Source organism: Rhinolophus hipposideros, assembly GCF_964194185.1.
Source record: "Rhinolophus hipposideros genome assembly, chromosome: 6".
NCBI lineage: Eukaryota > Metazoa > Chordata > Mammalia > Chiroptera > Rhinolophidae > Rhinolophus > Rhinolophus hipposideros.
Window position 1 is genome coordinate 50,710,038 of NC_138052.1, and position 27,955 is coordinate 50,737,992.

General features: G+C 37.4%; 1 protein-coding gene across 3 annotated transcripts in view; it reads right to left on the minus strand.

Annotated features, from left to right (window-relative positions):
• The window catches only part of CHN1 (chimerin 1), a 171,924-nt gene that overhangs the window by 130,645 nt on the left and 13,324 nt on the right, over positions 1 to 27,955 (minus strand). The window contains exon 1 of one of the 3 annotated variants that reach the window (XM_081052390.1): positions 4,196 to 4,297. The exons of the other annotated variants lie outside the window; for them this stretch is intronic. The gene's annotated coding sequence lies outside the window, so the exon portion shown is untranslated. Of the gene's footprint in view, positions 1 to 4,195; positions 4,298 to 27,955 lie in introns of those variants that run through there. 3 annotated transcript variants of the gene reach the window in all.

The following is a 27,955-nucleotide window of genomic DNA, read 5'->3' on the forward strand; positions in this document are numbered from 1 at the left end:
AGCCAGGTAGCAGGAAGGCCAAAGGTAGACAAAATGGCAAGGTAGACAAATCTGAGGGAGCAAAGACTCAGAGGAGGGAGAAAGCACTGGACTCAAAAGTCACAAGTGGTAGACCTGGGAAGGTGCACGGACAGCTCCACGTCAGAGCAAGCACAGAAGTAAGAAGCCTGGTTCTGTCTGTAATTCTCTTCTGTGATTCTAAGCAAAAATCTAAACAAATTCAAGGAAACAAAAGAAAAAAATGAGATCAGTTAACTATATGGAAAGTAAAGACTAAGTTGGTTAGTATGCACAGTATAATTGCATTTTTGTAAATGAAAGAAAAGGTATCTGCGTATGTGAATATGTACCCTGTTTCCCCGAAAATAAGATCGAGCCGGACAATCAGCTCTAATGCGTCTTTTGGAGCAAAAATTAATATAAGACCCGGTCTTATATAAGACCAGGTATTATGTTACGTTACGTTATATTACACTACATTACATTATATAAGACCTAATATTATATTATATCATATTATATTATACCTGGTATTATATTTATTATATTATATATTATTATTATATTATATTATACCCGATCTTATATTATAGTAAAATAAGACTGGGTCTTATATTCATTTTTGCTCCAAAAGACGCATTAGAGCTGACTGTCCGGCTAGGTCTTATTTTTGGGGAAACACAGTATGTGTATGTGTACATACAGGAGGGACAAGAAGAAAGAGATCTAGAAAGATCTAGAATTAAAATACACTAATTTAAATAACAATAGTGATTGCTAGATTCGCCTTTCTTATCCAGGTTCCTCATGTGAACCACAAAACACAGAAAATGTTTTGAGTGACTATTTTCTCAGTTCTCCCATATATGATAGATAACAAGTGTTTCTCTAGAAGCACAGGAGAGAAGTTAACTTACTACATACAATGGATACTCTAGGTCATTGGGGTATTATTCTTTCCTAGAACCAGCAGAAAGCCTTTTCTAGATGGTGATTTTTACTTTTCTTATATGTCATTTTTAAAAAAAATTATACAATGAATATGTTACATTTGTGCTAAGGAGAAAAAAACCTATTAAAACAAAAAGTGTAAGTTAACTTTGTAAGAAGAGGAAAACGTGGAAACATTCACATAGAAAAAAATCTCATTTAACAAACACCACAGGAAGTTCTAATTATTCTGAGTGGGCTCTTGAAATTAATATACTACCAGAGAAATCATATTTCCAGTCTTAGAGGCTTAATCAACTACAAGCTTTGTGACAAATTTATACATAATAAAGCACCATCTTCTAAAATCTTAGAATTCCTCCTCAGAATCTTTGTGGAGGTCTTCACGTACTTCTTCCTGTTCTAATTGAATCTGCTGAATGGGAAACATTCATTATGGAAAAGAGAACAGCTTCTTAATTAAATTTTCTTTCACTCTTGGTTAATTGCTAAAAATTAGGAATCAAGGAAATCTTATTTTATTTTTATGAAAAATGATACCATTTTTTCTTCCTTCTATAAACTCAAAGATGCATGTTTTAAGCAAGACTTAGTGTTAAACTTTTGTGCCTATAATTTCCTTTAGTGCTTTTTTCTCTGAATATTAACATTTTCAAGGACATTCATTTTTCCTTTAAATATTAAAAAATTTCAAAATACCTGCAACTTTAGTCAACGTTTTAAAAAACCTTAGCAAGATACATCTAGGGTATCTTTGATATTATATGCTATATTGTAATTTATAATATTAGGGCTATTTAAGAGGTACTCAAAGTGTTCACTTATTGACTGATAAGATTAAATCTACTTATAAATACCCTAAAATTCTGAATGTTTAGATTAACTTAAAATATATATGGTTGAGTATATCTTAATGCTATCTCCAACCATATCCTACTTACATCCGGAATGTCTATGGATGTCATTGATAATGACTGACCTTTGAAAACTAAAAGTTTTATTTCATTTGTTTTATTATGTAGTTTTGTGTATCATTATATAGTTGTCTTATGAATTCATTGGTTTAAAACAATATAATGATGAAATTTAAATCTGCTTAATTTTTTATTTTAAAACATAAATTGTTCACTCCAGAACAGCCTAGAATGTTAAATTTAAGCTGTTTATTGTTTTAGACTCAAACCAAAATGGCTTTTACAACTTTTTAACTACACAATAGATTTTCTCAAAAAGGACTATGCTGCATTTTAAATGAAGTTTAGACTAATAATGTATGAACACTCAAAAACTATGTGATTAATGTTTTACAGCACATTTGTTTCAGATTGCCTTTGATTGGAAAATGAACAATTTTTATTTCTGTAAAAAGAATGGCATTTATTGACAAGAGAGTAACATTTTCTTTCTTCAAATGAAGACTTACCTTTCAACCAACTGGCAAGAGATTCCCTGTGCTGCTTTAATCAGAAAATGTAAACCATTCATGATTAATCTCCACCTGTTGCTTCTGTTTCTGTGCCAAATTTGGCACACCAAAATAATGAGATGCTTGGTGACCACAAAACTCTACTTTACTATAATCTTATAAAAGAAGCTGGGCATAAAATTCACAATAAATACCAAACAATTACTACCGTTAATATTTGAAAGTCACAAAGAAAACAACCAACCAAATTTTTTACTCTAAAATAAATATATTTCGTGGAATACAGTAAATTCACAGTAAAAAGCAAAAGGCTCATAATAACATACACGATTCTAAACTAACGAGGAAACAAACAAAAAGAGTTTTGCTAGGTTTCTAGGTACACTCGTGTCCTGAATAAACTTCTTTCCTAGAAAATGCTTCAAAACGTGGAAAGGAGGCATTTCAACTAAGATAATTAAAATTCACTTTGCAAAATCATGGCCAAATCAGGTCAGCTAAATTCACCCTTAGAAGAAACAAAGTCATTTAAAACTGTTCCAAGTTGAAAATGGATGTGTCATGATATAATTCAGAAATAAACTATTTTTAAAACCAAAGATAATTGTTTTTAATTCTTAAGAGAATAATGACCCAGAACCGTTAATATAAGGAAAAAACTTCTTAGACTGTGCAACTATAGTGTTACATGTAACTTCATCAAAGACCCCAAAACAAATATTTTGCAAAAGCAGCACTCAACTCCGCCATAGACCCATAGCTTGGGCCAACAAAGCCTTCTAAATGAAATGTGAATCAAATTTGGAAAGCTCTCCTTTTTAAAACTCAAACTTGGCCTTTTATTAAAGACGTAAGCAATATTTCCTCTAACCAACTTGGTCAACCGAGCAAGTCGACTACACAAAGTCCTACACAAAGCAAATCTGTAATTCTGTCTGTAATTCCCTTCTGTGATTCTAAGCAATAATCTAAACAAATGCAGGGAAACGAAAGAGAAAAAAATGAGATCAGTTAACTATATGGAAAGTAAAGACCAAGTTGGTTAGTACGCACAGTATAACCTCAGATAGAATTACAGATTTGCTTCCTCAAATCTTTTCATTGTACTCCTGGAAACAAAAAGCTACACAAAAGAACTGAGTCATTCAACTCAATTCAAAGGTAGGTGCTGTCATTTTCCAACCCACTATTTCTTCTTCTAGACAAGTCCCATTTCTCTGAGATTTTCTCTTTAAAAGAAAGCAAAATAAATAATGAACATTATTTCTGATAATGTTTATCCTAACATGTTGGCATATTAACAGAAAGTTGTCAGACAGTCCCACTTAACCACGAGGTTTCTGATAGAGAATGTTAAGAGCTTTAACTCCTGCCAAGCCTCTCAATAACATCAAAAAATAGAATACACAAAACACAATGGCAATAAAGTATACCCTTCTGCTTGATTTCTCTCCATCTCACATGTCTAAAATTAGACTGCAATAAATTTTTATGAAGTCCTTATAATTCACCCTTAACAGACTATATCATATGGTATATACATTTCACCACACACAAAAAGAATATACCTGATGAACAAAAAGTTTCCACACCCAGCAATTGAGAGTTTTAACCATCCAGAGCACTTAAAGTTATAAATATAAAAAATTTAACAACATGAAAACTCTCTGGGGAATTTTTATTTTTTATAAATACAAGTTCTAGAAAATACCTAACTAAAGCTATACTTTTGGTGGGGATCTTCCTAGCCGGTTACCTAAGAACTATAACTAAGTTGTCTCGAACCCCCTCACTTCCTTCAGTAGACACAGTACATACCCTCCTTGTTCTTTTCTTAAAGGAAAAGTTGCAATGTTTTCTCCTTGTTGTTATTCATCCTTTGGGACAAATTATTACTAACCCATGCATTTCCCACGCACCAACAGAGTTTTGTAGCAGTGACTCACTTGGATCCTTGCCCTTGGAAAAGGAATCTATCACCATATTCTCAGGCTTAGGAGTATGCAATAGAATGTATTTCTCAGAACATGTGTTCTTTTTTGACACAAATTCACAGAATAGTTAGTACACCCCAATGATGAGAGTCAACCTGTTTTCTGTCAGCAAGCATTCCAACAACAACCTTTCAATGTCTTGCCTTGCATTAATGTCAAGCTTTATCAAGAGGACAGGTATTCAGAAAGCAGGATATACTAACCCTTAAATGAAACTTTGAGGTAAAGAGATAGTGCTCTTTTTAGTAACAGAGTTGACCCTCCTTTAGTTACACAGTATCCATGGGTTCAACATCTGCAGAGTCAACCAACTAGGGATCTAAAATATGTTCTTAAATGTTACATTGTTGCTGATGTGTACTACTAGTTAGACTATGATGGCTGCGTCTGTACTAAACCTGTACAGACTTCTTTCTTGTCATTATTACCTAAACAATACAGTGTAGTCATTTGTATACCATTTACATTGTATTAGGTATTATATGTAATCTAGAGATGATTTGATGTACATGGGAGGATGTGTGTAGCTTATAAGCAAATACTATGCCATTTTATATGAGGGACTTGAGCATCCACAGATTTTGGTATTCACGTGGAGATGGAGGATGTTCTAGAACCAATCCCCCATGGATACCAAGGGATGGCACTTTGACATGAGATGGAAAAAGATCACAACATTCTCATCTTATCAAAATTTCCTAATACACTTCTTTTAAACTGGGCTTCTCTGAGAAACCCAATCAGCGTCTGTCTCTCTCAGTGTCTGCTATCACACACACACACACACACACACACACACACAGAGACTGAAGAACACAGAGAAGTTTGCTTTGTGGGCCAGATGTGCAATAAGGCAGTTCACAGCTGCAGGAAAGAAAGTAGAGTCAGTCAGAGAAGTGATACTGTGTCAACCACAAATGAGCACAGTTGGATAATTCTAAGCACATGCTAACTGTCCCAAGGTATAATAAAATGCTCAGCATGTTTTAATTAACTGCGCTTTGACTGCACACATGACAGTATAGGCTGCCAAGATGTAAAAAGTCTTTGGAAATGAGAACTTGTGTTCCAAATTGATAGGTACCTAGTTTTCTGCCATTGAGGGGCGAGCCCAGGGAATGAAAGATCGGGGCTTGTGGTCTCTCTTGCCAACAGTTGCATCCAAAAAGGCCTAAAATGAACATGTAACAGACTTATTTGTCCTAAAGAAGTTCCTGCAGTGGTGAGACATGAGGAGCACGTAACTGAAAGTATAACAGTGCCAAAGGCCCACCTTTTAATTCTAAAATCCAAATGCTTTAAAAAGTGAAAGTATTTTTATAATTCATTTGGCAGAAACTTTGGTCTGACTAACCCTGAAAGTGTTTTTTAAATTTGATGGCAAAGCCTCCCTGAACAGATATGCAAATATTTACTATCGTTATTTATCCCACAGAGTGTGACCATTCATTTCAATGAGGAAACACCATGTGATGAGAGTGACGTCTCAGACTGCTGGCGTGTTATCAAACAGACCACATATGAGACATGCTACCTTTCTAAAATCCAAAAACTTCTTAATTCCAACCCACATCTGTTACCAACGGTTTTGGGTAAGGGATTACAGACCTGGTACTGGTGTTAATATGTAGGGCTGATCATGTTAAAACATATGTCAGCACATGACACTCTTCTGCTAGACCATAATGGCTTCCTGTATCACTCAGAATAAAAGCCAAACTCTTTATAACCACCTACACGATTGCTATTCAAAAAGGACCACAGCAATGACATCACCTGGTAATGTTAGAAATGCAGAATTGCAGGACTCCACTCCATCTGTGAATCACAATGTGCATTTTCACAAGATCCCCAGGTGATGTGCACACCCCTGGTTTTTCAGAAGCACTGACCCACGAGACCTTAGATGATCTGTCTTTCTCACCTTGCAGAGTTCATCCCCTGCTTCTCTCTTCCTCACCCACTCTTCTTCAGTCTCTTTGGTTTCCTTGCCATTCATCAAATGTACGAGAAACACTCCACCTAGCTGTTCCCTTGGACTGGAATGATCCCCCCAAGTATCTCTGCGACTGGCTCCGTCCTCTGATCCAGTTCTTTACTCAAAAGTCACCTCAGTGACGCCTTCCCTGACAATTCGTATTCCCTCTGTTCTCACTGTATGTTTTTTCTCTTTGGTACTTATCTACAAGTACTAACAACATTTTACCAAATTATGTTGTTTTTTGTCTCTTCCCATTAGAATGTAAACTTCATGAGGGCAGGGATTTTTTTGTCTGCTTTTCACACTGTTGTATCCTTCAAGCCTAGAACAGAAATTCTCAGTGTGGTTTGTGAATCACTGAGTCTCTTTCGGGCGGGGGGGGTCCACAAGGTCAAAACAATTTTCATAATTATTCTCTGCAGTTATTTGCCTTTTTCACTGTATTGACATTTGCACAGGTAGTGCAAAGGCTGTGGTAGGTAAAACTGCTGGTGCCTCAGCACAAAACAATGCAGTGGCAACAAACGGCATCAGCTGCCATTGGATTTTTCAGCACCACACACTTGTAGTTTAAAGAGTAAAACTCCATTTCACTTAGGAATATGAAGCAGTTTAAAAAGTATTAATTTAATTAAATCTTGACCCTTGAATACATGTCGTTTTGATATTCTGTGTGACAAAATGAGAAGTGTGCATATCTGCTGCATACTGCAGTATAATGGTTGTCTTTGAGGAAAAGTGTATGTGGGATCGAGTTGTGAGCCGGACTAGCTGCAATTTTCGTCAGCACCGTTTCACCAAAGAATGGACTGACAAACTATGACTATGCAGACTTGTCACATTAAGAAAAATGACAGTATTTATTGCCAGTCATAAAATGCAACCTTTCAAGTGAAAATTAGAATTTGAGGAAACTAGTGTGCACCATCATGAGCTTAATAGTTTGTTAACATTTAAAGGCTTTTCCAATGAGATTAATAGTGGTATTAAAAATGTGATTTGTTAACATGATATATAATGAAATGTGTTAACATTTGGAAGATTTGCATAACTCAATGAACTAATATTTTTGAAATGACAAATGCATGACAGTACAAAATCATACCTGGGTAAAAGAGCCAGTCAAAGTACAAGACAGACCAGTGGATTTTAATGTAACAAAATGTTCATTGATTTGGTTTCAGAGTCTACATTGCAACTTACCTTTATGAAACTACCACTTGTCAAGTTCTAGTGTAGTATCAAAGAATATCCACAACTATTTGAAAAGATTATTAAAATACTTCCCTCTTTTCCAACTAAATATCTGTATGAGGCCTGAGTTTCTTCACATACTCCAGTCAAAATATATTACAACAGATGATTATAGATATGAAGTTTGGCAAAGGAACCGTCTTTTAAACTAGACAATAAAGTGTTTGTAAAGATGTAAAAGAATGCCACTACTCCTACTTTACAAATATAGTAATGTTTCATAAAATGCTATTTAGGCTAACATGTAATAGTTTTATTATTTTTTAAACCAACTGATAATTATTGTAATTTCACAATTTTACTTTTAATTATCAATACATATAACACACAAAAACAAATGCTCCTTAGATTCCTCAGTGTTTAAGAATATAAATGGGTTCTGAGACTTAGAAGTTTGAGAACCACCAGCCTAAAACAATAACTAGAAGAAAACAGTATTGTGTTGCCCTGGACAGTTACAACATGCTGAGCTCTTGGTAAACGCGTTTATACTTATTTCATTTATGCCTCACAACAAGCCTGTAAAGTAGATATAATTACTATCACCATTTTACAGATGAGAAAACCAGCACTTGAGAGAGATCAAGGTATCTGTTTAAAGTCACAAGCAGCAGAACCACTTGAGCCGAAATCCCGCAACTCCAGGTCTCATGCTCCTATAACCACTACTGATACATAATAAAGGCATGTAGATTAGAAACAAGGCAAACAGTACAAAGTCAAGTGACTACATTTAAAAATACCAAAACAATAAGAAGCCAAACTACAGAGCCAAATAAGTTGGGGACTGAAGGGAGACAACCTGCGGTTCGTGTGAACAGAAGAAAGACCAGAACAACTTCTCAGAGGCAGAATGAAGATGTTTGAGGAAATAATTCAAGGGTAGCCCACAAGAATACAACAACTATTGTAGGCTGAAGAATGGACAATAAAAACCCTGAGATGTCTATTTAGCTTCACGACCAAAGGACAGCAGAGACAAGCTGGTATCCTTAGGGTCAGGTTCCTTCATGATGCTGTTCAAGTCTTCTCGCTACTGCTGGTTTCCCTGCAGCTCAAGCTGGAGTATCATCTTCACTGAAATGTTTAGGATAATCTCTGGTTTCCATGTCCAAAGAGTTTCCACCTCATTAAATCTATCAACCCCCAAGAAGTAACTTAACGCCCGAAGCAGGGTGATATCCTGATGATAGTTCATTATCCCGATGGAATTAGTGACAAGAAGGGCACTTATTGTGTACATTTTATGAAGCAAGCCTATAAAATCAAGAGCAGTAATCCATCCCCTTAGAAAAAGTTAAATTTTCTAAGCTAAAAAATCCGGCTTGAATATGTAGATACTTCCTCCAATCTTGAATATGTAGATACTTCCTCCAATCTTGAATATGTAGATACTTCCTTCAATCTTGAAACTTTCACTTTCTCTAATATTTAAAGCAGAAATCACTTTTGTTAGGGATGATTACAAAATGAATGAACTAGGATGGAAGACAAAAATCAGGGGAAGTGGTGGGAGAGCAGTGGTCATAGTTTTAACAATGCAGTATTCAGACAAACAATGGAAGTTAGGGCACAAAAAGTCAAGTGAAATCTTGGAACTATTCTCACTCTATTAGGAGGGAGGGAGGAAGGCAGGGAGGCCAAAGAAACAGGTTAGTATTCGCCTATGTGAAATGTGTTCTGTGAAGAGACTGTAAGGAATCGAGCTACAGAACGGAATCAGAGAGAAGGTTTGAAAAATTCTGACTCAGGTACGTATATGGAAGACCAGAAATAGAAAAAATAGAACCTTTAGTATTCATAACATCCACAGCAATGGAAAAAATGAATTTATAAGTATATTCTCAAAATTCTGGATGAGGGAGATCCTGAAAAGTTCCTGGCATACAGGGATGATAATAATTGATATTCTCTTTCTCTGGTCTTCTATCGTCATTTAATGTCAGTGAATATAACAAGAAAATTATGAGGACTTTCATAGCTTCCCTAGTGATCCAGGATTACCTTAACAATACTTTTGCCTAGAACTCTTCCGTTCCTCAACCACAAATACCGCTACAGGGGTCGTCAAAGTAAGAGTCTAAGGTTAGAAAGAGAACGCTGCATAGCAACTAGGCTCACTGACATTTCCCAGAGCTGATGGGCTGCTGTCCAGTCATCCGGCCTCCTTCCTACACAGCCCATGCTTCACCAGATGGTGTACAGAAATATAGTGACTCAGCATTTTGCTGGAGCATAAAACAGAAAACATGCATATGAAACACAGTTATTAGTGTTTTAGGTTCCAGAGCACAGTGGTCTCCTTGCATGGTATATCAATGGACCGACTTAGGCTGCTCAAAGCCCGGTAATAAAACACAATTTTCTTAGGAAGAGCAGAAACCTGGAGCAGAAGCTGACAATATAGCCACTGGGGTTCAGAAAATTAAGGACTGAAACAATGTTATGGGATCTTTTACTATGAACATATGAAACAAGCAAAAGATGCCTGGGCGCTTCGCCTCTGAGTATTAGGGAAGAAGAGGAATAACATACTGTCTGCCAGGCAGCTGTTTCAGTACTAACTACGAGGGCGTGTCTCACTTCGTGCTACTACTAGCTTTGGTGTGCACGGTAGTGGTTACAAGTATGGGCTCTGCGGGTTGGAAACCTGACTCTGCTAGAGCTTACTGGTTGTGAGTCTGACCTTGGGCAAGTCAATTGGACAAACGAATATTCATTACTGTTATCAGCAAAAAAAACAAAAAGAAGGGAAAAAAGGTGTTTTTTTTTTTTAACTTGATTCTTGAGGTACTTGACATTAAGGAAATTTCTACAGAAAGAAATGTAGATGTCACTAGTAAGATTTTCATACACAGTATTCAGAACATGTAAGATGCCATAACCTAAGCCATTACAGAATAACACTTTTTGTCATTCTGCAATAAGCAGACTGATAAACTTTGGGGAGGCAGAAGGGAACCGAGATTGGCAAGGGTTCCAAAGGGGGCTAGCTAGGATTCTGATAATGTTCTGTTTCTTGACCTGAGCAGTAGTTACATAGGTGTGCTCATTTTATAATAATTCATCAAGCTGACTTCTGTTTTACTTATTTATTTACTTAGTTGTGTATTTTACTCAAATGGGTTTATATACCATGTATTTTTCTGTATGTTTGTTGCATTTTTAAAAAATCCTGAGGAATTAAAAAATATGGCTCCTTACAGTTCCACTGTTCTTAGTATAATGTCAGTAGTTCTACTGATCAAGTGTGAGGACGGTGCTATAATGATCTCAAATAGCGCTTGTTAGGGGCCAAAAAAAAAATAATCTCAGGAAGGTCGCACACACAAATTTAACATACCACTTAGGGATTAGAAAAATAAATGTGTATAAATGTATCTAAGTCTAGAACCAAGCTCCAGAACGCTTGCAATCAGTCGACCAACTGAAAAGACAAATCCTTTCCTTGACAATTACATACATGTCTACGTTTTCTAAATATGTGAAGGAAAAGACCCACAAAGAACACTTCATTTTCAGAAGCTTTGTAGAATTTAATTCTAGGAAAAAAATAACTGAAAATAGGCACATAGGAAACCATAATCTTCATTTACCAATAGAAAAACAATCAAAGCACTTTCAAAATAAAACCTTAAGATCTCAGTATTCAGAGATGCCAGTGGATGAACCAGGCCTCTGTGCTGTGTGTACACCCCCTGCATCTGCTCCCATATTACATTTCTTTGACAAATGCTTCTCCAGAAGTTTCTTAGCTCAGAAACTAATTTAACTTAAATTCAATGTTTACATAAATTCAGTGAAAATTATTGAACTTTAGAGTTTGTTTTATAACTCTTTTTAAAGGAGATCCTGTGCAAAATAATATGATGAAAATGATGGCAACCTGAAACCGAATACTAAAACCCTTGATACAGGAAAAGGGCAAGCTAACAAAGGAATGGTTTTAACATGCAGCCTACCCACAGGACACATTTATTATGCAAGCTTAGCAGCTAGTACATACAATAATTATTTTAAAAGAGAAAACGTTCGTGATTCTTTCTTCATATATAATAGATTCTTTCTTTACAAACCTTCATAAGAATGGTGAAAAAATGACTACTTTCACAACCATCTAAAAGATTTGGTTGTAAGCTTCAAGTTAGATTTTTCAAATCTGACGTAGTTTTCAACAGAAAGTTTCTTTTACTCCTTAATTCAATTATAAGCCTTTTATTCTATTGCTTGACCACTTTTATGATAAGGCTGAGAAAAATCAGACCTATGGAATGCTACAGACCTAAACCTAATTTGCTCTAAATTATACCAGATATAGTTTCCTGTCTCAGTCTTTTATGAATATAGCTCATTGCACTGAAATTATAAGCAGGATTTCACAAAACAATAAACAAATATAAAACTTCCCTTACCAACTATAACATAATTTCCATATAATTTCCTTCGCAAACAACAATGTTAATATAAACAGCAAACATGTAGAACAGTATTGATTAAATTCTAAAATACAGGGGTAAAAATGAAATCTAATGTGATCCATGTTATGGTGGGTGAATTCTTGTTGCCCTTCATTACTGCTCCACTTATTAAATCTCATTCATAATTAGAAATTGTTTTTAAATAGAAAACAAAACATTTAGAACAATTAGTAATGGCTAGGTCCTTAAAAATGTCAATATTTTAAAATATCTAGAAACTACACATATAAACCACATGTTCATAAATCATATATATTCTTTAAAAATAAGTGTTTAAAGGCGAGTGGAATGAAGTGAGCCAGCCCTCAGTATGACACAGATCCCAGTGTTTTCAAAATAACCTTAAAATCTTCAATAAAGACTCTTAGCTCTTATACTAGAAATGAGCACTTTACAAAATGTTAAATTGAAGCTCATCGATTTTAAGGAGTCAAACTTTCTGGAAATCTAGACTTTAACATTTAGAATACATAAATATTTAGATGTTCCTTCTTAAATTGTTGCCAAATTTCCTTAAATTAAGGAAAAACAGAGGCAATAGGTTAGCAAGCGCCATCTTGTGGATTCCCTAGAAAATGTTATCAGTATTCATTAGTACAATTCCAGAAGCAAATCGTCATAAATAATCAATAAAAATACACTCAATATCCAAAATATTACTTTAATTTAAATCAGAGTATTCACTAAAGGTTAATTTTCCAGGGTCCAAATACCAATAACTGTAATGAAGTGTATTTTAGGATTTGAGGTAAGATCCTTCTCCTTGAAATATTCATAGCCAAACCATCACATTTGATCTTTACAACTCAAGAATTAGGCTGCAGAGATATATTATGCAACAATGAAGACTGAGAATCTTATACACCAAAGGAATTAAAAAAGCATCTAGTCAGTGGAGAAGTTAGAATGATTCTCCTAATTTTATAGTGTAGCAAACAGTCATAGAATATTGCCTTGCGAAATAGAGGCCTTTTGTAGTTTGTTAAAAACTAAATTAAAAAAAACTTATCAAGAACTCTAAAATTCAATGGAACTAATAAATAGACACATCTATAGATGTGTGTACATGACTTATAAGCAAAAGTTTACAAATTGAGTTAAGTTACGTAGTATATGAAGATGAAAAAAACAGTATCAACAACAAAAGACTAATAGGAAAGAAAATGCCCCAGAGTCACGTTCATATGATTCTCTTTAGAAATAGCATGGTTTTGTTTTTTTCATACAATATTAGAGAAGAAATATTAATATTCTAAATTTACATAGTGGCCTAGAGTTGCATCACCTGCCAGCCCAAAGAGGTGTTTTCTTTGGCCCACACAGTGTTTTTAAAGGCCCAAAATAATTACCAACATTTAAAATCAGGAAATTCTTCAAAATTCCCTACTGCCTCTGTTACCCATCTGCCCACTGTAGGCATCCGAATAGTAGCCCTTGGTTAACAAGTTTTCTTTCTAACTTCCCTAATATTTTCTTCAGAGCTCTTTCTCCTGGTACTCTTTTTTGCGGGGTATGAGGGGGGTTGGGGGTATTAGGGAGCAATGCTAATTACTTGAGGATTCTTTCCCCATTTTCTACTTAAAAGGTGCTTAATCCCAATTCTGCTATTGGTTGACGATGCAGCACTACCTGGAGGTTTAAAGAATGTTCACCTTTTTTTAACTGTGAGATACAAAACTATGAGAGCTCTGTGCTTTGCAAAGTAAATCCAAGTCTACCACTGGTTGCAAGAACTAGGAAGATTTGTGTTATGGTTTGACATTTACTTTATGCGAGGAAAATAAAAGACTAAATACTTGGGGAGATAGGGGAGAACATTACTTTGGCCAAGTCTAAACTGGCTTAAGATCTGATAGCATTTTCAACTTCTATAACCTCTCACATCTGTTTTAATAAAATTAGCCCAGAGCATACCATTTTGCTAGTGTCACTAATGACTTTTTTCTTATTAGAGTTTTGTAAGTGATTACTTACAACATAACTACCATAATATATTTAGTTGCCTTGTGACAATACGATAGACAATATTTCTACAGCAGCTTTCTCGGGGGCTGTGAAACTTTTTATAATAAGGCACTAGAAAATAAAGTGTGAAGCATATTAAACTCCATCTTTGGTTTGAGTGCTTTAGAAAAGAGACAATATGCAAAGTTATAATAAATACAGTTAAATGTACCTGTTCATCCAAGTTTTCAACATTAACAACGTATTTTTGTAATTAGGAGAAAATTTCAGATGGATGTAATTTAAGGAAATAGACGTGAAATGCAGAACATCAGAGTTTAAAGTGGTAGACTTCCTTCATTTCAGATTATATTACCATTTCTAAGTCTGCCTTAAAATCATACGTTTGAAAAAGTGCTGCTGATAATTATTATTAAAAGCTGCTGCATTTTCTCAACAAAGAAATTTAGATGAAATTCACCTACTATAAATTCTTGGTCTCTAAATCTAGGTATTATTAATTAAATGCATTTTCATTATAGTTCCATAAGCCTTCTATTTAAATTTAAAAATAAAAGGTAAATATATCAACTTTTCAAATTGTATCTTGCCATTTAATTATGGCAGCTAAAAATACATAGTAAGCAACATATTAAAATTGCATATTTATTTTAAGTAAGCTTACTAATCAAAAAAACCACCCTGGGACAGATTTTTTTGCAAATTGTCTAATAATGATACACTTAACATACATTAATTTTCTTTCTTCCCCTGCTAAAGGAAAATAGCTTATTATAAGACCTGAAAATATTGGACATATTTTGTTGAGACTTTTACCAACTTGATTGAGTTAAAATTATTTCCAAAACTCATTTTAAAATTTTCAAATGCCCCTAGTTTCCCTAAGGCCGATTATTATACTTGAAAATCAAGACTAAAGAAGAAAAGTTTTGATTAGAGGAGTGAAGTCAAAAGGCATCTTGAGCTGAATGAGGTCTCACCCCAAAGGAACAAGTCCTGGGACCTGTGAGTATATGTGTACAATCATTGCTCCTTCCAGAAGCCTGTGTGTGTGTGTGTGTGTGTGTGTGTGTGTGTGTGTGTGTGTGTGTGTGAGAGAGAGAGAGAGAGAGAGAGAGACAGAGAGAGAGAGAGAGAGAGAGAGAGAGAGAGAGAGAGAAACACACTAAAGGAGAGAAAGAGAGCAAGAGCTCCTCTGACTGGAGAGACCGAAGAACAGCAGATGGAGAGGGGAGGACACTGCAAAAAAGGAGGCGTGGGTCTCTCCAGAGAACTACAGAGCCATCTACCTGGAAAATTCAGGATGACAAGCTTCTAAGTATTCTGTAAGTCTCCTTACTATATAACAATTTCTGTTTCCTCCTTCCTTTTTAATACTGTTATTATTAACCCATCATGTTCCTTTTTCTTGTTCTTTGGAAATAATTTATCCTTTTTTAACTTCAACTAAAAGAGTGAACTGAGAAATTGAGAATCATTTCTCATTCAGGGAATATAACCTAAAGCCTCTGATAAACTTTTAATTATTATGAAGTAAAACCAAAGGAAAAAAAACACCTCCACCATGAATTGTTTTTACGGCTCCCACCTTTAACTACATATTTTGCACACATATACAATGAGCACCTTTATAACATCCAAATCTCTCAACAAATCTTAACAAATGCCATCCAAAGACTTAGACACATAGTATCACCAAAAACAACTTATAGTGGTGGCAAAGGTCAATTTCATCAAATTCTTTTATCAATAAATAAAGTATTATTAGCAACATGTGAAATGTCCTATAAACAATTGACTACATTTTTCTTTTCGGGGTTTCAGCACATTCTAGAAAACAATCATTAGCATGAGCTTTTTGGTCCACTGCTTAGGTGACTACTATTCAACGACTTACGGTTTTTAAATGGAAGAATAAAATGCAAATGTCCTGTGAACTTGACTAGTTCTGAAAAAAAGACTGAACAAGGAAGGGGTTCCCTTCACTGTCTCCCTGCTAAAGACCTGCAAATGTCTAAAAGGACAAAGAACAGATATCAAACGAAGTACCCATTATTTCCCTTACCTTTAGCACGTGCACTCTCTCAGGAAGTTTGTTTCCAGGTGAATAGTGGATACATTAAAGGGACCAGCAAATCAACTGGATTAACAAACCCTGTGTTTGCAGATACTGTTTAGTGACCCTTCTCGTCTGTTTTGAAAGTTGAAAGGACAAGGAAACGTTTTACAGAATATATAGCAGTATAAATCCAACCATAATTTCACCAGAAACTTTTGAAAAAACTGAAGCTGACAAAGGCAACGGATCCCGGAGACTTGTCCAAGATAGTGGATCAGGGAAACACTATGCCTACTGCCTCCCAGGATTACACCAAAATTACAAATAAATTATAGAACCATCAACCACAAAAATCATCTAAAGACTATCTGAACAGAACTGCTATAACTAAGTATGTAAAGAAGAGGCCACATAGAGACTGCGTGTGCAATGGGCTGACCCTAAACCTAGAGATAATGGTTGAATGCCAGGGGGACACCTCAGGGGCAGAGGACCCCCTAACAAGGGAAGGATCCCAGCCCCACGCTGGGCTCCCCAGCCCAGGGGTCCTGTGCCGGGCAGAGAAGTTCCCACTGCATCTGGCAGTGAAAATCATTGAGGACTCTGTCTGCCCATCAGGTGGGGCAGAGGGTGGCTGGAAACCCAAATGCCCTCTTGTGGAGCCCACACACAGACTCACTCACTCACCTGGTCTCTGATGGAGAAGAGACAGCTCGGGAAGCCCAGGAACGAGTGGGGAAGAACTGAGTTGTGTGACTCCGGCAAGTGAGCTGCAGGGACAGGAGCCATGGTTGTCCCTGTGTGGAGCCTGACACTTGTGTGGCCAGAGGAGGGCGCCATCTTTTCAGTGTTAAGCTCTCCCCCAAAGGGCCAAGACTGGGGACCACACTGGTCTGATAAAATCTGTGCGTGCACACTACCTTGGTGACTACGTGGATCCCCACCCAACACAGCTAGTACTACATTGTTGGGGGCATTCTCGGTTCTGGGGCGCTGGCCTCACCCCAAAAGCTGTGGAAACATTTTCCAGCAGTGGACGGCCCTTAGTGATCTGGGAAACTTTTAGTGGTGAACACTGAGCCACAGCCTGCACCACAGCCTTTCTTGGGTGGTTCTTGGGAATCTGTGTGCCTCGGGTAAGCAGTAGCTGGCTGCAGTGTCCTCAGGGCATTTTGCAAAGTGGTCACAGGCCATGCACTGGATTAAGAACTGAATCTGCATTAATCTTAAAAACTGAATCCACCAGCCACACCTTGTAACTCCCTGGGACCCCACCCCACCCAGCTAGTGCTGCACCGCCAGACACACTCTCAACACCGGGTCAACTAGCCTGGCCTGTGCACCTACGGAGGGGCTTTCAACAGCTGAGCCCTACAGGCAACGGCAGGTGGCAACAGGCCTAGGGTGCCCTGGGCCTTTTGCTAAGCTGTTCCAGGCACAGTACTGATAGCAGCCAGCCTCGGTTCACAGCAAGGCTACCTCTACATGCCTCCAGGTCCAACACAGGCAGCAGGCAGCCACATGTAGCTTTATGGCTCCTACCAGGCCTGCATGGGAGCCCCTCCCAAGAAACACCAGAAACAAAACACCCAGAGGCCAGCTTCAAACCACAGCAGAGCACTACCTAGTTAGCCACACAAGCGGCACACCCAAAAGGAGGTCTCAACAGGCACAAGAGCCCATGGGGGCAAATCCCCTCTGAGGGGATCACCACACACACAGGAGCTGTTACACTGTGGGCATAGCCAATCCTCACAGTCAGCCTGGGACTCAGTCCCACCCACTGATGAGCAAAAGCAATCAAGGCTCAACCACAACAGGAGAACAAACACAACACACTCAAGGGACACTCCGGAAACACACTCACAGGAGATCAGGGAGATTGCGCCATTGGACCACAGAGGACACTTACTACATAAGGCCACCCAGCAAAAACTGAGAGACATAGGAGATCTACCTAATACAAAGAAGCAAACACAATGAAGCAGCCAGAATGGGGAAACAAAGAAACATATCCCAAATAAACCAACAGGAGAAACCTCCAGAAATAGAACTAAATGAAATGGAGGCAACCAACCTAGCAGAGATAAGAGTTGAAAACACTGGTTATAAGAACACTTAACAGACTTGATGAGAATTTCAACAAAGAGATAGTAAGCATAAAGAAGGACATGGAAACCATAGAAAAGAACCAGTCTGAAATAAAGAACACAATAACTGAAATGAGGAACACACTACAATGAATTAACAGCAGATTAGATGAAGTAGTGGACTGAATTAGCGACTTAAAAGATCAGAAAGCAGAAAACACTCAACTGGAACAAAATTGAAAAGAATTAAAAACAATCACGATAGTTTAAGAGACCTTTGGGACAACATTCGTATCATAGGAGTATCAGAAGGAAAAAAAAGGGAGCAAGAGATCGAGAATATGTTTGAAGAAATAATGACAAAAAACTTCCCTAACCTAGCAAAGGAAGTAGACATACAAGCCCAGGAAGCACAGAGAGTCCCAAACAAGATGAACCCAAACAGGCCCACACCAAGACACATCATAATTAAAATGGCAAAGAGAGAATTCTAAAAGTAGCAAGAGAAAGATAGCTTGTTACTTAAAGAGAACTCCCTTTAAACCATCAGCTGATTTCTCAATAGCCGGTTTATAGGCCAGATGGGAGTGGCAGGAAATATTCAAAATGATGAAAACTAAGAGCCTACAACCAAGACTACTCTATCCAGCAAGGCTATCATTTAAAATTGAAGGAGAGATAAAAAGCTTCCCAGACAAGAAAAAGCTGAAGAAATTCTTTACCTCCAAGCCAGCATTACAAGAAATGTTAAAAGGACTTCTTTAAGCAGAAGAAAGGAGAAAACAAAAATAAAAAAATATGAACAATAATATGGCAATAACTATGTACCTATCAGTAATCACTTTAAATGTAACTGGATTAAATACTCCAATCAAAAGACATAGGATAGCTGAGTGGATAAGAAATCAAGACCCATGCATATGCTGTCTACAAGAGACCCACCTCAGTTCAAAAACACACAGAGACTGAAAGTAAAGGGATGGAAAAAGATATTTCACTCATATAAAAACAAGGAAAAATCTGGAGTAGCAATACTTATATTGGACAAAATAGACTTTAAAACGAAGACTACAATGAGAGACAAAGAAGGACACTACATAATAAGGGATCAATCCAACAAGAGGATATAACCCTAGTAAACATCTATGCGCCCAAAAGAGGAGCACCTAAATATATAAAACAAATATTGACTGACATAAAGACAGACATAAACAGTAATACAATCACAGTAGGGGACTTTAACACCCCACTGACACCAATGGACAGATCTTCCACAGAGAAAATCAACATGGAAACAGCAGCCTTAAATGACACATGAGTCCAGATGGATTTGACTGATATTTTTAGAGCATTTCATCCCAAAGCAGCAGAACACACATTCTTTTCAAGTGCACATAGAACACTTTCCAAGACAGACTACATGTTAGGACACAACCAAGTCTCAATAAGTTTAAGAAGACCGAAATCAATCAAGCATCTTCTCTGACCACAGTGGTATGAAACTAAATATCAATTACAAGAAAAAAACTGAAAAACACACAAACACATGGAGACTAACATGCTGTTAAATAATGAATGAATCAACAACAAGATCAAAGAAAAAAATCAAAAGATACCTTGAGACAAATGAAAATGAAAACACAATGACCCAAAAGCTATGGGACACAGCAAAAGCAGTCCTAAGTGGGAAATTCATAGAAATGCAGGCCTACCTAAAGAAAAAGAAAAATCTCAAATCAACAGTCTATCTTTACACGTAAGGGAACTGGAAAAAGAACAGCAAAGAAAGCCCAAAGTAGTATGTGGAATGAAATAATAAAGATCAGAGTGGAAATAAATGAAACAAAGACTAAAAAAAGAAAATACACGAAAGATCAATAAAACCAAGAGCTGTTCTTTTTTTCAAAGATAAACAAAACTGACAAACCTTTAACCATACTCATCAAGAAAAAAATGGGGGGCAGCCAGATGGCTCAGTTGGTTAGAGCGCAAACTCTGAACAACAGGGTTGCCAGTTCGATTCCCACATGGGCCAATGAGCTGCGCCCTCCACAACTAGACTGAAGACAACAAGTTGCAGCTGAGCTGAGGGGCAACCGGTTAGCTCAGTAGGTTGGAGTGTGAGCTCTCAACAAGGTTGCTGGTTCAATTCCCGCATGGGATGGTTGGCTGCACCCACTGCAACTAAAGATTGAAAACAGCAACTGAACTTTGAGCTGAGCTGTGACCTCCACAACTAGATTGAAGGACAACTACTTGGAGCTGATGGGCACTGGAGAAATGCACTGTTCCCCAATGTTCCCCCAATAAAATTTTTTTTAAAAGGAGGGAGGGGAGAGGACCCAAATAAATAAAATCAGAAATAAAGGAGAAGTTAACAAACAACACCAAAGAAAAACAAAAAATTATAATACTAGGAGGGACTAAACACCAAAAAATTGGACAATATGGAAGAATTGGATAAATTCCTGATAGCATACCCCCTTCCAAGGCTGAATCAAGAAGAAACAGAAAATCGAACAGACCAATTACTGCCAAATGAAATTTAATCAGTAATCAACAAGCTCCCAACAAACAAAAGCTCTGGAACAGATGGCCTTCCAGGTGAATTTTACCAAACATTCAAAGAAGAATTAACACCTATTCTCCTCAAACTATTCCCAAAAATCCAGGAGGACAGAAGGCTCCCAAGCTCATTTAATAAGGCCACCATTATCCTGACTCCAAAACCAAAGACATCGGAAAAAAAGAAAGAAACAAACAAACTATAGGCTGATATTCCTAATGAATATAAATGCTAAAATCCTCAACAAAATTTTAGCAAACCTAATTCAGCAATACATTTAAAAGATCATACACCATGTCAAGTGGGATTCATTCCTGTTATGTCAGTTTGGTTCAATGTTTACAAATCAATTAATTTGATACACACATAAACGAAAAATAAAAGTCATATGGTCATATCAACAGATGCAGAATAAGTATTTAACAAAATCCAGCATCCATTTATGATAAAAACTCGCAGCAAAGTGAGAATAGAGAGAACATATCTCAACATAATAAAGGCCATATATGACAAATCCACAGCCAATACCATACTCAATGGGGAAAAGCTAAAACCTTCCCCTTAAGATCAGGAATAAAACAAGCATGCCCACTTTCACCACTTTTTTCACCTTTTTTTTTTCACCAAAAAAATTATTAGAACTGATAAATGAAATTAGTAAATTAGCAGGATACAAAATTAACATTCAGTAATTGGTTGCATTATTAAACACCAATAATGAACTATCAGAAAGAGAAATTAAGAAAACAATCCCACTTACAATTGCATCAAAAAATAAAATAAAGTACAATAAATTACATAGGAATAAATTTAACCAAGGACATAAAAGACCTGTACTCGGAAAGTTATAAGACATTGAAGAGAGAAATTAAAGAAGATACAAAGAAATCGAAACATGCCATGCTAAAGGATAGGAAGAATTAATGTGGGTAAAATGTCCACCTTAGCCAAAGCAATACATAGATTCAACAAAATCCCTATCAAAACACCAATGGCATTTTTCACAGAACTAGAACATATAATCTTAAAATTTATATGGGATCATAAAAGACCCTGAATAGCCATGGCAATCCTGAGAAATTAGAACAAAGCGGGAGGTATCATGCTACCTGATATCAAATTATACTACAAGAATATAGTAATCAAAACAGCATGGTACTGGCATAAAACCAGACACATAGATCCATGGAACAGAATGAGAGCCCAGAAATAAACCTGCACCTATATGGTTATTTAATCTATGACAAAGGAAGCAAGAATTTACACCGGGGTAAAGACAGTCTTTAATAAATGGTGGTGGGAAACCTGAGATACAAGCAAAAAGATGAAACTGAACAACCTTCTTATACCATATACAAGAATAAACTTGAAATGGATTAAAGCCTTAAATGTAAGACCCAAAACCATAAAACTCCTAGAAGAAAACATAGGAAGTAAACTCTCAGACATTACCCTTAGTAATATTTTTACTGATATATCTCCTAGGGCACAGGAAACAAAAGAAAAACTACATCAAACTAAAATACTTTTCACAGCAAAGGAAACCATCAACAAAACAAAAAGACATCTTACTGAATAGGAGAAGGTATTTGCCAATGATACAACTGATAAGGGGTTAATATCCAAAATTTATAACAATAAAAAACTCATAAAACTGAACACCAAAAAACAAACAATCCAATTAAAAAGTGGACAGAGGACATGAAGAGACATTTCTCCAAAGATGACATACAGATGGCCAATAGACATATGACAAGATGCTCAACATCACTAATCAACAGAGAAATGCAAATCAAAACCACAATGAGGTACCACTTCACTCCTGTCACAAGGCCATCATCAATAAATCAACAAACAGTTAAGTGTTGGGGAGGATGAGGAGAAAAGTGAACTCTCGTACACTGTTGGTGGGATGGCAAATTGGTGCAGCCACTATGGAAAACAGTATGGAGGTTCCTCAAAAATTAAAATGGAACTACCTTACGACCCAGCAATTCCACTGCTAGATAGTCATCCAAAGAAATCCAAAACACTAATTCAAAAAAATATACGCACCCCTATGCTTTCTGCAGCGCTATTCTCAATAGCCAAGATACGAAAACAACCGAAATGCCCATCAATAGGCGACTGGATAAAGAAATTGGGGTACATCTATACAATGGAGTATTAATTACTCTGCCATAAAAAAAGACTGAAATCTTACCATTTGCAAAAACATGGATGGACCTAGAGGATATTATGCTAAGTGACATAAGTCAAACTGAGAAAGACAAATACTACATAATCTCACTTATGTGTGGAATCTAAAGAACAGAATAAACGAGCAAACAACACAGAAATAGACTCATAGATACAGAGAACAAACTGATGGTTACTAGACAGGAGGGGGTTGGGGTCGATGAGTTAAAAAGTGAAGGGATTAGAAAATACATGTTGGTAGTTGCAGAATAAGCATGGGGATGTGAAATACAGTATGGGGAATATAGTCGATAATGTTGTGAAGACTATATAGGGTGTCAGATGGGTGCTGGACTTTTCAGAGGGAGTTAATCACTTCATAGATTATATAAATGCCAGCTACTGCACGTACACCTGAAACTGATATAAAATAATACTGAATGTCAACTATAATTTTATATATAGAGAGAGATATGTATATCTATATATATATGTCACAGTATGTGAAGTACAGCATAGTGAATATAATCAATAGCTATGTATGATATCAGAGGGGTAGTGGAATGGTGGGGTTGTCACTTTGTGAAAGGTGTAAATGTCTAATCATTATGTTGTTTTGTACACCTGAAACTAATAAAATTAAACTAAATTTTAAAAAGAGCAACGCATCCCAAAGTAAATGATATATCTGCCCTTGACATGCATCAGCATTACAGGGATATATGTATTTCTTTAAAGACTGAACATAAGCTCACTAGGCAACAAAAAACAATATATGAGAGATTTTGAGACATGTTTATTATTGCTATCTTGGTTAAAGCATTACAAAGTTATAGAAAAAAATTAAAGAATGCTTTATATTCCTGCCCTGGGGATTGATAAACTACAGAAGTATCATGGTTTCGGAACTATTTTATTCACTTAAATAATTTTTGAGCACCTGCAATGTGAGAAGCACTGAGCTAAGCACGGTGAGGACAGAAACGAGAAAGAATGAATCTTACCTTACAGAAACATTAGAGAAGATAGGACAAAGGTGTATAATTACTATGAAAGGAACACACTAATAAATGTCACAGGAGACTCACAGATAAAATGGTAAAGAATTAAGAAGATGAAGGGATTCCTTCTGAATAAATGGCAGGGGCAGGCAGGAGGGAGGGAACGGACCACAGTACTGAAAGGAAGGGCAGAGCAAGAATTGGAAACACAGAGAAAGAATAAAGACATGGAAACTATTCCAAAGACTAAGCTGCAAGAGTTAACAGCTGACTGAGTATTAGAGGCAAGGGAAGAGGACAGAAGAGTAAACGCAAGCTAAGGATCTGGGGCTGGGACACATGGAGTCTGAAGTGTCTGCGGGAAATCCTGACAGAGATTTGGAGGGTGTGGAAGGAAGGGCAAGGCCAGAGATGGGGATGGGAATCATCCACTCGGTGCTCACTGCTGGAAGTCTATATATTCCCAAGTGAGAAAGGGACGTCAGTTCTTGAAAAAGCACTGACATTTTAGGGGAGGAAACTGGGGGACAGTGAGAGGGAAGAAAAGGAGTAGCAGAAAAGACAATGTCTGAAAAGACAAGAAAGAAAAATTTAAAGAGGCAATCAAAAATACCAAACAGTGCAGAAAGCTCAACTCTGAGGACTAAGGAAAAGCCCGTTCCCCGGTTATTAACTGAGAAAGCATTTCCACCACAACGTAAGGTGGCAGTTGTGACAGCAGGCTGTCCTTGATCAACCTCACATCAGGCTCCGCTCAGCCCTCTTCTTCACTAGGCCTTAACCTTGGCCCCAAGCCTCACCAGGCCTGCAAAGCCCAGTTTCAGCAAAAATTCTGCCATGTCAGTTTCGAAGGAATCCCCCAACCAACCCTTGATATCTGATCCCTCTTTATATTTAATCAAATTCCTCATCCCTCACTGTCATGCGGGGTCTCAGCTCCCGCTACCCCGCACAAGAACACAAGACATGGTGAGGCCAAAAAGGAACACCCACGGAGCCATAGGTAGGGGAGTCATACCACTATATTCTTGCTGGCGGCTGGGTTAGAAACACGGGAAGCAGGAGCCATAGGATCCTCAATTTGCCACCCAACCCACAACCAACTCCCTAGGATAGCCACAGCAGTTATATTAGTGGCTAATGGCTAACTGGTTACAGCTGATGGTCATCTAATAACCGAGTGAGCACCTTTCCACGTGAGGCTGAGAGCCTGGAAACTGCACTCCTGGCTCTGTCCCCACACTCACCTTTGAAATCAGACCAGCCTGGCCTCCCCTCAGCAAGAATCCTGTTAGGTAGGTTTAGCAAGAAATCCCTCTACCCTTGACGTTTCCTCTTAATAATTTTCCATTGGGGCCGGCTGGTGGCTCAGGCGCTTGGAGCTCCATGCTCCTAACTCCAAAGGCTGCCGGTTTGATTCCCACATGAGCCAGTGGGCTCTCAACCACAAGGTTGCCAGTTCGATTCCTCGACTCCTGCAAGGGATGATGGGCTGTGCCCCCTGCAACTAACAACGGCAACTGCACCTGGAGCTGAGCTGCGACCTCCACAACTAAGACTGAAAGGACAGCAACTTGAAGCTGAACGCCACCCTCCACAACTAAGATTGAAAGGACAACTTGACTTGGAAAAAAATCCTGGAAGTACACACTGTTCCCCAATAAAGTCCTGTTCTTCTTTCCCCATAAAATCTTTAAAAAAAAAATTACCATTCATTTAAAAAAAATAATAATTTTCCATCCACCTACCCCCACCCCCACCCCCACCCTGTTCCTTGGCTATAAATCCCCACTTGTTCTTGTATTCTGAATTAAGTCCCATCTCTCCTATTGTGATGGTCTTGACACCTATTGCAAGAGTCTTAAATAAAGTCTTCCTCTTTGTTGTTTTAAAAAGTGGCAGAGAAATATTTCCTTTCACTGTTGCCCATCTTTCTTTCCACTAGAGTTGACGGCATTCCTAGATGCCTCATAGCTAATTATGACCGGCACTCAGGGGAGGCCACATGCCTGCGCCCCTTCTCCAGCCTCCTGAACCCCCACCAGCACCGTGCTCAGGACAGCCCTCGTCCTCTCTACCTGGTTCATCCTGGCCGTGACATTCTCTGCATCACCCCCACGTAGGTGGACCATTGGGCGGTCTTCTGGAGAACAGGGCGAAACATCCTTTAATGGTGTGCGCCCTGTGTATGGGTACAGACACAGAGAGTGCTGCCTGAACACTCAGGGGAAACACATAAAATTCATACTGACTTGGTCTGAAGGTGGGGATGGGAGGCTGAGCTCTGAGGCCTCGTGTCGTTGAGCGGCTAAACTAAGATTTAGGTTCTGTGTTTGAATTGACATCATAAAGGTAATAAGGCCTACAGCCAGGCCTGATGAGATGAGGGCAGGTGATCGGAGCGAATGAGGGTTTTCTGTGGTCTCCTTTCACTACGGGGTGCTAAAGAGGCTATTTTTTTACTTGCTTCCTAATTATATATATTTTTAAAAGGAGTTGTTTCTTATTAAATTTAATTCTGTAATCTAAGTTATTGTCCCCAATTTGTGTTTCCTTTGAAACATTTAGTTTTGTTTCTTTGCTTTGGGACTCTCATCGAATGACATTTTATGTTCTACTACTACCATCACTTGAAATCCGGCTCATCTTCTGATGTTTGTTCTTCCCTTCCTTGTACAGTTAGCCAACTGAATAAAATTCAAATTTTATTCCCCCCAAAATTATTATGATACAACACCATGGCTGAGAAGAGATGGTGTAGACGAGGGTTGAAGAGCAGGCACGCGGGAAGAGGTGGGGTGTGCCAAATGCTCTCCGTTCAAACCTCTGGTAAGAGGAGGAGCAGTAATAATCCACGATAGAGCTGCAGAGGGTTCCAAAATTGAGGAAAGGCTTTCTCACACAGAATAGAAAAGCAGGACTATAACCTAAGGGAAACAATCCAAAGGAGAGGATTGTTTCTAATGATGCAAGACAGAGAAAAACGAATTCCCATGTGTTTGTTTCCATTCCTCTTGAGTTGTATCTTATTGTAAACTACCTGAAATTCTTTCTGGAACAATGTGAGGTATTAATATGTAACAAATAATTTTTTTATCTATTTAAAAATATGAACGTCTAAACTGTTGTTTACATCTGCTCTCCTAATAAACAGGAAAATAGGAATGTTCACGTAGCACACAAATTTACTATTATGAAAGAAAGAGTATTGTTTTTATTTACAACTTTTAAAAGGTTAAGATAGCCATTTTCATATTGAATTCCTGTTCAATTTGATTATGTTCCCTGTGAGGGTAAAACATGAACAAACCAAGCTAATTTATGTACGATTCCTTTGTACCACTGAAATGAAAAGGAACAATAGTGTAATGAAGTGGAATTTGTTATCTAATTATGCCAAATAATTTAGAAACATCTGCTGCTGGTTAGTAATACCATAGTTAAACCTCAAAGAATCTGCTCCAGAGAGATTTCCATTTTATTCAAGCCTTTGTGATACCATAGTTAAACCTCAAAGAATCTGCTCCCAGAGAGATTTCTATTTCATTCAAGCCTTTGTGAGCTTCCAGTTAGAGAATCCATTTAAAAGTATGGAACCAAGGCGTAACATAATGGCACATTTACTGAATTTTTTTTAAAAATGCCAAAAAATAATGAAAATTAAAAGGTGTGTTATATGGATTTGGGCCTTGAAATTAACTCCCAAATTTAAGAACTATAGTAGACTACTGTAATATCCAACATTCACTCAAATGTTTATTGAGTAGCTGGTCTGCATCAGACCCTGGCAGTTGTTAAGGACCCAGAGAAGAAATCCATAGCTTTCCCATTAGGGAACTTCATGTAATAGGGAAGACAGGAAAATATAAACGAACCATTATATCACCACGTGACAAGTGGGAGGGCAGAGATGTATATAGGGCACTACAGATGCAGAAAAGGTATAACTAACTCACAGACTGCTTAGAAAAGATGACTGTTCAAGCTGAGTTTTGCAAGATGTGCAGAAGTA